The sequence below is a fragment of the Hippocampus bargibanti genome, linkage group LG02 (assembly GCF_051943395.1).
Source record: "Hippocampus bargibanti isolate YZ-2025 linkage group LG02, ASM5194339v1, whole genome shotgun sequence".
Classification (NCBI taxonomy): domain Eukaryota; kingdom Metazoa; phylum Chordata; class Actinopteri; order Syngnathiformes; family Syngnathidae; genus Hippocampus; species Hippocampus bargibanti.
In genome coordinates this window covers 29,360,011-29,369,739 of record NC_142735.1, presented here as the reverse complement: position 1 = coordinate 29,369,739, position 9,729 = coordinate 29,360,011, and the positions used below count along the sequence as shown (strand labels likewise).

General features: G+C 43.0%; 1 long non-coding RNA gene across 1 annotated transcript; it reads left to right on the top strand.

Moving 5' to 3' along the window:
- Positions 1-7,098: 7,098 nt before the first annotated feature.
- On the top strand, positions 7,099-9,014 carry LOC148902358 (uncharacterized). The gene is made up of 3 exons (XR_016118012.1): positions 7,099-7,840; positions 8,530-8,707; positions 8,781-9,014. It is a non-coding gene; the product is annotated as an uncharacterized LOC148902358 (long non-coding RNA).
- Positions 9,015-9,729: the final 715 nt, after the last annotated feature.

Sequence of the window (9,729 nt, the reverse complement as noted above, 5' to 3'; positions counted from 1 at the left end):
ATGGAAGAGTTTGCTCTTAAACCTTGGTTGTTTCTGTGGGACGGTGTGTACTTGGTCGAAATGTGTCGCCTGATGCCGCGTTCTGATTTGGAGTCTTTGACTTGTGACATCGTCGCAAGGCACCAATTGCAAGGTCGTCACAAATTACCCAAACCATCGCGGTTGGACGACAAACAGCAACCATTTCAAAGAGTTTGGAGTAACAACAATGACCTTCAAGCGAGGCCCGCCTCCTCCGTGTTCTTCACGGAGCGATCAGAGGCTGCATTTTTTTGAGCAATGCGCAACTGTTGTCTCCTCATGGGAGGGAAGTACATGACCTACAGTTCCAAAGTTCACAAACAAGATAGATAGGGACTTCTCGTTCACCGTCCCGCAAAAAAAAGCGATATAAAGTCGGTAATGGCCTTCTATGGCAGATTTTCAATTCCCGACTAAATTCATTAATCGCAGCAAATGAGTTAAGCATGTGTCTTGGTTCATTTGAAACATTAATATCAAAATGGAATGGACATTGAAAATTGAAATTGAATATTCACTTAACTTCACTTTCAAAAAAATGAACTTTTTGTAACAGTTGAACAGTATTAATTGGACTTTTTTTTGATTGCCGCAATTTTAGAAAATGTAAAAACAATTAAAATTGCCATTTTTTATATTTGTTATAAGATTTAGAAAAAAAAATATTATAGAAAATATAAACATATTTGGAAAATCGCCATTTTAGAGCATTTTAAAATATTTAGAAAATCGCCATTTTGGAAAATTGGGGGGTTCTTTCAGTCAATGACTCTTTTTCTAATTTTCTGTTCCTAATTGAGCCCCTTGATGACCGCACTTAGCACATGAAGGTAACAGCGCTACTGCCCAATGGATTCATTCGACATGCGGGCCAGACGTCTTTGATTTTATAACATAGGCTGCTGGCCAGATGAAAATTGACCACGGGCCGCATTTCACACCCAGGCCGTACTTTGAACATGTTTAAAGTACGGCCTGGATTAAGATAAAATCAGATAAAGTAAGAGAGCCGTGATTTGTCTCAAAATGGGGACATTTACAGCAACAAATCTATGAAAGCAAGCCCTATGAGGTATGGGGGGGTGGGAAAATGGGAGCCATGCGAACCATTTCAAATGTTTGAAGGAGAAGGAAAATGGTCGGAAAAGATCATATGCAAATGTGGGGGACGTACCTCGGCAACCGCTTTGAGGCTAGCACACGCTGAAGAGGCAAGGGCAAGCGCGTTGTTGGTTCAAGCCTTTAACCTTGTGCAAGACTTCAATTGTGACATCGTGGCAAAAACTTTGACCGACTCACTTCGTCGCCTTCCTCCGGGTGATGTCTCTGGTTCAAAGCACACTGAGGGACGGCGGGCGGGGCGGACTTCATCTGCCAAGCACGCTCCAAAGGCGACCTTGAACGGGGAGTTTGATTGAAGTGTTCAAAACCCGGCATGAAAAAGAGGATTGATAGAATGAAGCACACGGGATCTCTTCGCATTCTGCGGTGCGTGCGGGCCTCTGGCCTGCCGATGGTGTTGCAAATGAAGTGTCGGCGCAAGTTTGCAAGGAAAGACAAATGGAAATGAGAGAGCAGCGGTGAGTTTGCTGAAAGAGGAATAGGACAGGAGGGAAAGGTGGAAAACTTTGAAAGTTGTGCCCAAGCGCCGCCCAGACAATGAATACTGATGCCAGAGTCCCACCATGCCTTCTATTTTCTCCAAACTTGCTATTGCTAACTTTAACGCCATCATCAACTTGGCATTTTGGTATCAAGCTTCGCTTATTGATGTAATCGATACTCGATTATACCGTTTTCTGCTCCAAATTCCTCGGATTCTACATCCTTAACCAATACAATACAATACAATACAATACAATACAATACAATACAATACAATACAATACAATACAATGCAATACAATACAATACAATACAATACACATTGATTTATATAACGCTTTGACAACAGTTGAAGCTGTAACAAAGCATTTATCATGGTCAACTATCATATACATGAAATAAAGCAGTCACAAAGACAGTAGAAAGCACAAGGGAGTATACTATATTCAAATCTGAATCAGTGAAATGCCAACGATGATTCTGATTGTGATTCTCTTTCCTGAAGATCGCTGGATACACGACAGCTCGTTCAGGACCTCAAGTCGGATGAGACGTCCAAAGATCAGATTGATGCTTCTTTCGTATGGGCTTACAATTTGCTAGCGACCGGTCAAGATTGTAACCAAAAGTCAGATGGCGCATGGTGCAAAAATGATGCACAAAAAAAAAAAAAAATCAGTTCTCCTCAAAAGAAACCATGTAACTGGAAGTCATGCAAGAATCACACTGCCATAAATAATTGTTGTTACATTTTCGCTAAAGATATCGTTATCCAATGATCTATTGGTGCCATATTCCAGTCTGTAATTGAACCGTTAGTCATGTGCTCCGTCTCATCTAATATCCATTAGCAGGCTTCCACTTGACGACCCTGCTCTCAAAGGTGGTGGAGGCGAGTGAGAGGACAGACAATTGCCCAGTTCGTTTTGGTCACAGCCACAATGCCCATGAGCTGATACAAAGACGAGAAGACAGATTGTTCGAGAGTGATTGGACACGACTGGCATCCTTGAGTATCTCGTCTGCTGAGAGAACCAGTTGACGTTCATGTGGGTTCACTGAATCCTCATCCCCATCCCAACTGCCCACTCCTAAAAATACAGCATAGATGCCAAATTGACTCAAACTCGAGTAGATGGACAGATACTTTTAGACCAAAATACTGTTTGAGTGGAGTTAATTATTCAACCACTTCATTCATGGCAAAGGCGGACAGGTTTTTGAAAACTGAATAAATTAAAAACACAACAAACATTTTTCCGAGATATATTTCAGGAAATTATACAAACATTATTTGTCCCACTAGAATCTGTTAGTTTTTAGGAGAGCAAAAGATGGAAATCCTCATTCTTGTCACCACCACTACGGAACAAATCGACTGATAACTGAATAAAACCCCTTCAGTACAGTAATGAGATATGTACTTCATCATTCCGCCTCCATTGCAAGAAATAAACCCCCACAAACAAAAACAAATAGAATGGGAGAGCTGGAGGATGTCTCTGTCATGGCTCTTCAGCACATGGAAATAAGTGGCTGAAATATGACAGTCAGGGCAACATTGTCGGGAGGAATTTACTCGGCTGAACACAATGCGGCACAAATAAATGAGCTACTTGGCGGCAAAGGCGACGAAAGAGCCTTGAAGATGATGATTTCCAGATATTGCGCCTGATGTTCTTCACGCAATCCGTCACACTCCAATCTCGTCCCCGCGATGCACGTTCCTTTTATCCGCCACTCACATGATGAATCCCGGTCACTGTCATTGAGCGGGCATTCGCGTGACACCGCTCACTTTGCTGTAGCTTCTTTTGTCCTCTTCTCATGCTGGAGAGACAAACCCCCACTGCCAAACCCTCCACCCCTCCACCCTTTACCGTCCAAGGAAATATAGGGCAATTTCAAGTACGATTGTAGTACACTATTTGTTTTTGCCGGTCAAGGGGAAAGGACAGGGAGGAGAAAAGCAATGATAATTTAAGCAGCAAGGAGCAACAACCGCACCCTAGCAAGCCCTTTGTCATGGCCAATCCTCCAAAGCAACCTTTGGAATTGGAGGACATTTCCTGTCTGTGAAATTTCAGATAATCCATGGCAAAATTCAAGAGAAAAGTAAGTGCAAAATATGATTTACAATTCTAAACAGCTTCACCTTCACTTGGGAGACAGAAAAGTTGGACTGTGAAAAATGCGATGCTCTCTCTAAAACTAGCCCCTATCGAATGTTGGCGATGGCAAAGTCTCTTCAGATGACATAAACACAGTTTGTTGCATTACAGATATTATTAGAAGTGACTTGCGTTCAATGGAGCCGCAGTGCTTTGTGAAAGTCATTGTAATAACTTTGTCAAATAACTTTGCTGGCTGTCTGGGTATCGCTGCAGGTACATGCCAATGAGATGGGTCGGGAAATATGTTGTTCAAATCCAAACTCCACGTTCTCATGGGGCTTATCTGCCATACATTCCCTCCCAATTCTTCTAGGATCCTCCACTCCCACAGACTCTAAAAACTAAACAGGATCATGACAGTTTCAACGGGGTTTGCTTCCAATATTTATCTGCATCATACCCCCAGACAAAGGTGAGGAAATTTTAATCCTGTGTTGTTCTTTTGCTGATAACATTGCATGATAAGAAATCCCTTGCAGGGCTCCAATGAGCAGACTCCAAATGACTGTTTTGCCTCATTTCCCAACAATTGTGCTTCTCATCTGCTTCATTGCAAATGAAGGCGTCACATCGAATATCTCTAGTTGGTTACGGAAATCGCAGCGCCACCAAGGCTGGTGGGCATCAAATTGACACAGTCGAAGATGACGGCCTGCTAGATGAGGAAAAAGCCAGGTGAGATGTTAAATGATAAATATGTTGTTTTCGTAAGAGCCAAAGCCTTGAATCAAAGACAGTCCACATTTTGGTTTGCCAATGCATTATGTTTTCATTTATTTTGCATTATCACAACTCAATATGTTCCTAATGAGCAATAAAGTAGAAAAAAAGTAAAAGAAAAACCCGCATGCAGTCATCTGGGAACCCAGGACAGAACACCAGTTATGAAGTGAAGGATTTGTCACTTCCCGTCAATTAATCTGCATTTTACAGTGAGATTTTTTGATGCAGTAAACTCGACAGAGATCCTCTTTTCAAGAACTGGTATTGGAGTGCCTCCATTCCAAACTGACTCGATTTGCTCCCCTCATCATAATTAACACCCGATTACTGCTCTTGCACAAGATACAAAATTTTGAGGGAGGCACCTCGCCTCAATTTCGGACCTCCCATGACCCTATTTCTCACGGATTCTCCTAGTTGCCTTGTTCATTCCTGTTATCAAACAAGTGAACTTCAGAATCTGAATCCTCTTCATTGGCCACATACGTAGCACACTTGGAATTGTTCTAAGATGCTATGCTAGTAGCACAATAGCAGCTGTGGTAATAGACTTTGCGTAATGTATTTGAAAATGATAAAGCACATGATGTACAATCACATCACCGTTGCTGATTAGAGATTAATGTTTGGGATAATAATTTTAGATTATCGCGAAGAACCGTCTCGCACAGGGTTTCTTAAACTGGGTTTGATCAAACCCTAGGGGTTTGGTGAGTCGATCTCAAGGGTTCAGTGGATTCTCCACCGCAGAGGTCACCTCTCAGTCTCGTCTGCAGATTGTTTTGTTCTTTTGATTTCAAGATGGCGCCGCGAGAGTGGCTACCTTTCCAGTAGCACATGTATTTTGTTTTTCTACTTTCATTCCTTTCATGACCATTTTGTGTTTGGGAGCCTTATTCCTGAGCTTGTTCTGTAGCCACAAAGGGACATAAGTCTTCTTGTGCCGGTCCCAAGCCCGGATAAATGCAGAGGGTTGTGTCAGGAAGGGCATCCGAAGTTGCTCTGTCTCCCGGTACATTCAACATACAACAAGAGTTTCGTTGCATTATCCAGTCTCTCCCGACCTGGATCGGCTCATCGGATTCAAAATCAGTTTGATGAGCGGCATGATAAGCATTTTTCTCTACATTTATCGGCCGATGTTAGTCATTTGATGACTTTTTGAGCAGTTGCCATTGAATTGACAGGAAGGGCTAACTAACAAGTGAGATTCCGAGCTTCTCAATCTTTGGCGGCGACTCGGTATTTGCTTGAAAAACATCAAAACTTGCCCGCACCGCAGTGCACAACCGCCTGTGTGAATTCAAATCATCTGTCATCACCGCCAACGTCCCCCGGCCCCATCCAGATCCCACCCTGTCGAGAATGTGCAGCAGCTCCCCAGGCGAACCCGTTCTCTTCATTCCCCCCTTCGACTTCATCTGTCACGGCTGCTGCGGTTTCCCTCCGTCCCGCCGCACATGGGCGCGCCTTTGCTGACCTCGACGCAAAAACGGGCAAACCGTGACGATTGAATTGGTCACGCTTTTGAGAACAAGGCCGGCTGCACCTTAGTGACTCGCTGACTGACAAAGCGCGGTCACGTCAGAGCGCATTTCTCACGGCTGTCGTCAAGGCGCAGAATACGTGACTCTGGGTGAGCTAGCTTCGCCGACTGTGATGAAGAAATCGGGATCTCCGTCCACCTGAAATGAGGACGCAATACAATCATCCTTTTTGCTTGAATTGTGTGCATGTTTTATTTTCTCTTCTACTCACATTTGATTCGCTCCTCGTCGAACACCCCCCCAGCAATTCTCAATGCAACATATCCCAACAGGTCCCGCTAAACCAGCCGTATGTTTTTTCCTCATTCTGAAAATGTACTTTTCCCTCCAAAGTCACATTTTTCATCACCCTTCAAAAATATGACACAGCCCATAGATTCACATACTTCCTCGTCATAATTCAAAAAACTCTGTTCATTCAACTCCGATAATTTATATTTTGGGGAACTTTCCAAATATTGTCACACACCCAAAATTCGACATTTTCGACCAACCAATCACACATTTTTCACCAAGATCATTTCAGTTCGTTCCTTGTCATCCATGAGCATTGCGTATCAATCACTATATTACCATATTTTCTGTGAATAAGGCGTATCCAAAAGCATTTAAGAGCTAATAACCAGAAGCAAATCTCGGCATCTGTGGAGGCTGACATTATCTCTCACTTTGGAGAAAGAAGTTTGGTAGATGAAGCTCAGCTGAGACTTTGAATTAGCAAATTAGCCTGTTTCGACAATCATCACCAAAAAGCCAACAAAATCGTTGTTGGGGTAATTCGCCATACAAACATCTCTAAACATCGCTCTGTAATCTTTGTTTACATTTTGAACTTCCTGAAACGTCATATCCTGCCTTCCCTTACATGATGTTGCATTTACATTACGTCACATCCTTTCGCGTCACACACTGCGCGCCGTATAAAATGCTCTCCCTTCTAGTTTTTCTCTCTCTCTATCGCCATGCTCTCTCCTTAAGCCGACATCGCAATGCCTCCAACATTAAACCAACTTTCTGTTCTACACCAAGCTCCCTGATGACTTAACCATCCTCTTCCATCAACAACCGTCGAAGCAATGAACCAAGGGCGAACGATCAAAACGATCCAACAATAATGCCAGAGTTGAAGGCCAACAGAATGAAAGCTATCTTTTTTTTCTGGTGAATAAGGCCTGCCCAAAAGTCTTTATTTGTTTCAAAAAATTACACTGCGCCTTATACGCCGGTGCGCCTTAGATGTTAAGTCATATTGAGCCACAACAAGCCTCACAACGACTGTCAGGAGTCACCGACTCCATTTCACCACCGTAAAAGAAGTAGTGCATGGTCCGTGCTGGGATATGTAAAACAGCGTTTCATTACAATAATTTCTTAAAATGACTTTGCAAGGCAGAATTTTTTTCCTGATTTCGCCATAATTTCCCAAATTTGGCACAATGATTAGTAATTGAATATTTGCCGTTTTTTGCTTGTTTTTCTTTATAGCGTCTCTAAAAAAAACATTGATTTCTGAAATTTTTAAGTGCAAAATATATGTAAAATGGTGTTTCGTTTCAATAATGTGTTGAAATAATTTTACAAGGTTGATTTTTTAACATTGTCTTTCTTCCCACTTCCACCTCATTTCCGTCCTGTGCCTGAGAAACCTGGCGGCCATCCCCCGCAGCGAGGGGATGCTCAGATCGCCCCACTTACTCCAACAAGGTCCTCTCCGGTTCATTCTCCCTCACCGTTTCTCCATCTGCTGGAGCGCCGCTTCCACAAGGGAAGGTCTTGCCCTCTTCTTTTTCTCGCCGCTTTGCTGTTTCACTACAAATCACACGTCATTCTCAGCAGCAGCTTTTTATATCTTATAAACTTCGACTCGAGTGATTATGGAGGAATCCGCAGTGTGTGGGTAGTTGCAGGGGAGGTAGAGAAAGGGGATGGGGGTGGGGGGTCAATCACAGCTGTGTGTATCATATGTTATTAATTTGTCTAGCTGTCAGTCGAAACACACTCATGGCTGTATTTATTTTGCCACCCTCTCAGGCTCCATTAGTGAGTGGGGTTATTGCTTTTTGATTGAATTTATTCCCCTTCTGCCTTTCATATCCGCAACAATATTACCTGGATAGATGCCCCCCCCCCTCCCCGTTTGCCTTTGTCAACATTTGACTGATTGATCTTTCAATAAATCTATCTATTAGTTTATTGCTTTTCCGTGGCAGAATGCACTTCCCTTACCGATTTAGAAGAGATCAACAGCGAGATTGAGTCTGTCCGTGGATTGTATCTCACATTTATTGGTTTGCGCATGACTAATTTGGCTTACGACTTGGTGTCAAAGTCATTTTTTGCCATGGCCCACATTGTAAGTTTCAAACATCTGCGCTGACCTTGGCAAAACATTATGAAACAACAATGTGCTGCTGACTGACTCATGTACATGTACAGTCACTTTGCCTTATGTCTTGAAGGACATGCGGAACCGTCTGTATTGCCTCCTACTGTCAGGCAGACACAGACAAGATGAAGTTAATCGCACTTCTCAGTCTAATCCTACGTGAAGTCTAGCGACCAGATAAGAGGTGGTCTGGAATTGTCAACTCGGGGATGGACGAAGGCTTTGAGAGATAACACAAGGATCTCTCTAAGGTGAAGTCCTAGCATGAAGAGAATCATTATTTTGCTCTGCTCTCCACTCCCTCACTATGACATCTACTTCCAGGTTGTCCTCGACTGCAAGCGCAAGCTGCTCCAACATTAATGCCTGCTGACTGCCGGCTTTGATTGACATTGTCGACTTAACCGGAGGCATAAATCCAACGCCGCTGGTGTGACAGGTTGTAAAGTATCTTATTTCGTATTTTGTTTACATTCGCGTAGTTATATTGGTTTACCAATGATATATATCGAAAATGATTATTTAAACAAGGAACGCCTGCTTCGGTTAGTGTTTCGTGTCGGACCGATTTAGATCGTTGGACAGGAATTTTTTTTGCGCATACGTTTGCATTACATCTGGGCATTCGAAGTAAACCACTGTTGAGTCAAGACGTATCGCACTGCTTGTCTTGTGTATCCCACAACACAATATCTCCCTTACCATAGTGGAGAGCGCAACATTTTGGAGGCACCGCTGGGATATTTGCGTTCGAGTGTTGTCTACTCGCCGTGGGTAGAAGCTCGCGCCGAATATCCCCAATCAACCCAGTCGGAGTGGCGTCGCCGTTTTCTGTTTTTTTTTTTTTCTACATGTGCTCTGGTTGCATCTCTGTGCGTACATCCACCACTAGAGGGCACTGAAAGACTATGAAGTGAATCCGGCCAGTTGAACTGCGTGTACCCTCTCGAAAATGGAGTTAGAGGAATTACAGTTGGACATCAAAGGCAAGGTATTTGGACTGAATTTTCAACAGTTGTCAGAGTTATGTGCTGAAATCCAAATATCTGGACTGAAAAGAGAGCAACTTACAGGAAAGACTCGAGGCCAACTAATAAACATTGTCTCAAACTAAATTGAAAGAGCTGAATTAGAGCTAGAAGATGGAGGAATGTCAGATTTGCTACGTGTAAAGGACTTGATTGAAAGTATAAAAGATTTTGAACTAGGAATAGCCAAACCAAGTGAAAAAGGTGAAGATGCAGTGCGAAAGAGAAGCATGGTGCCCCCAGAC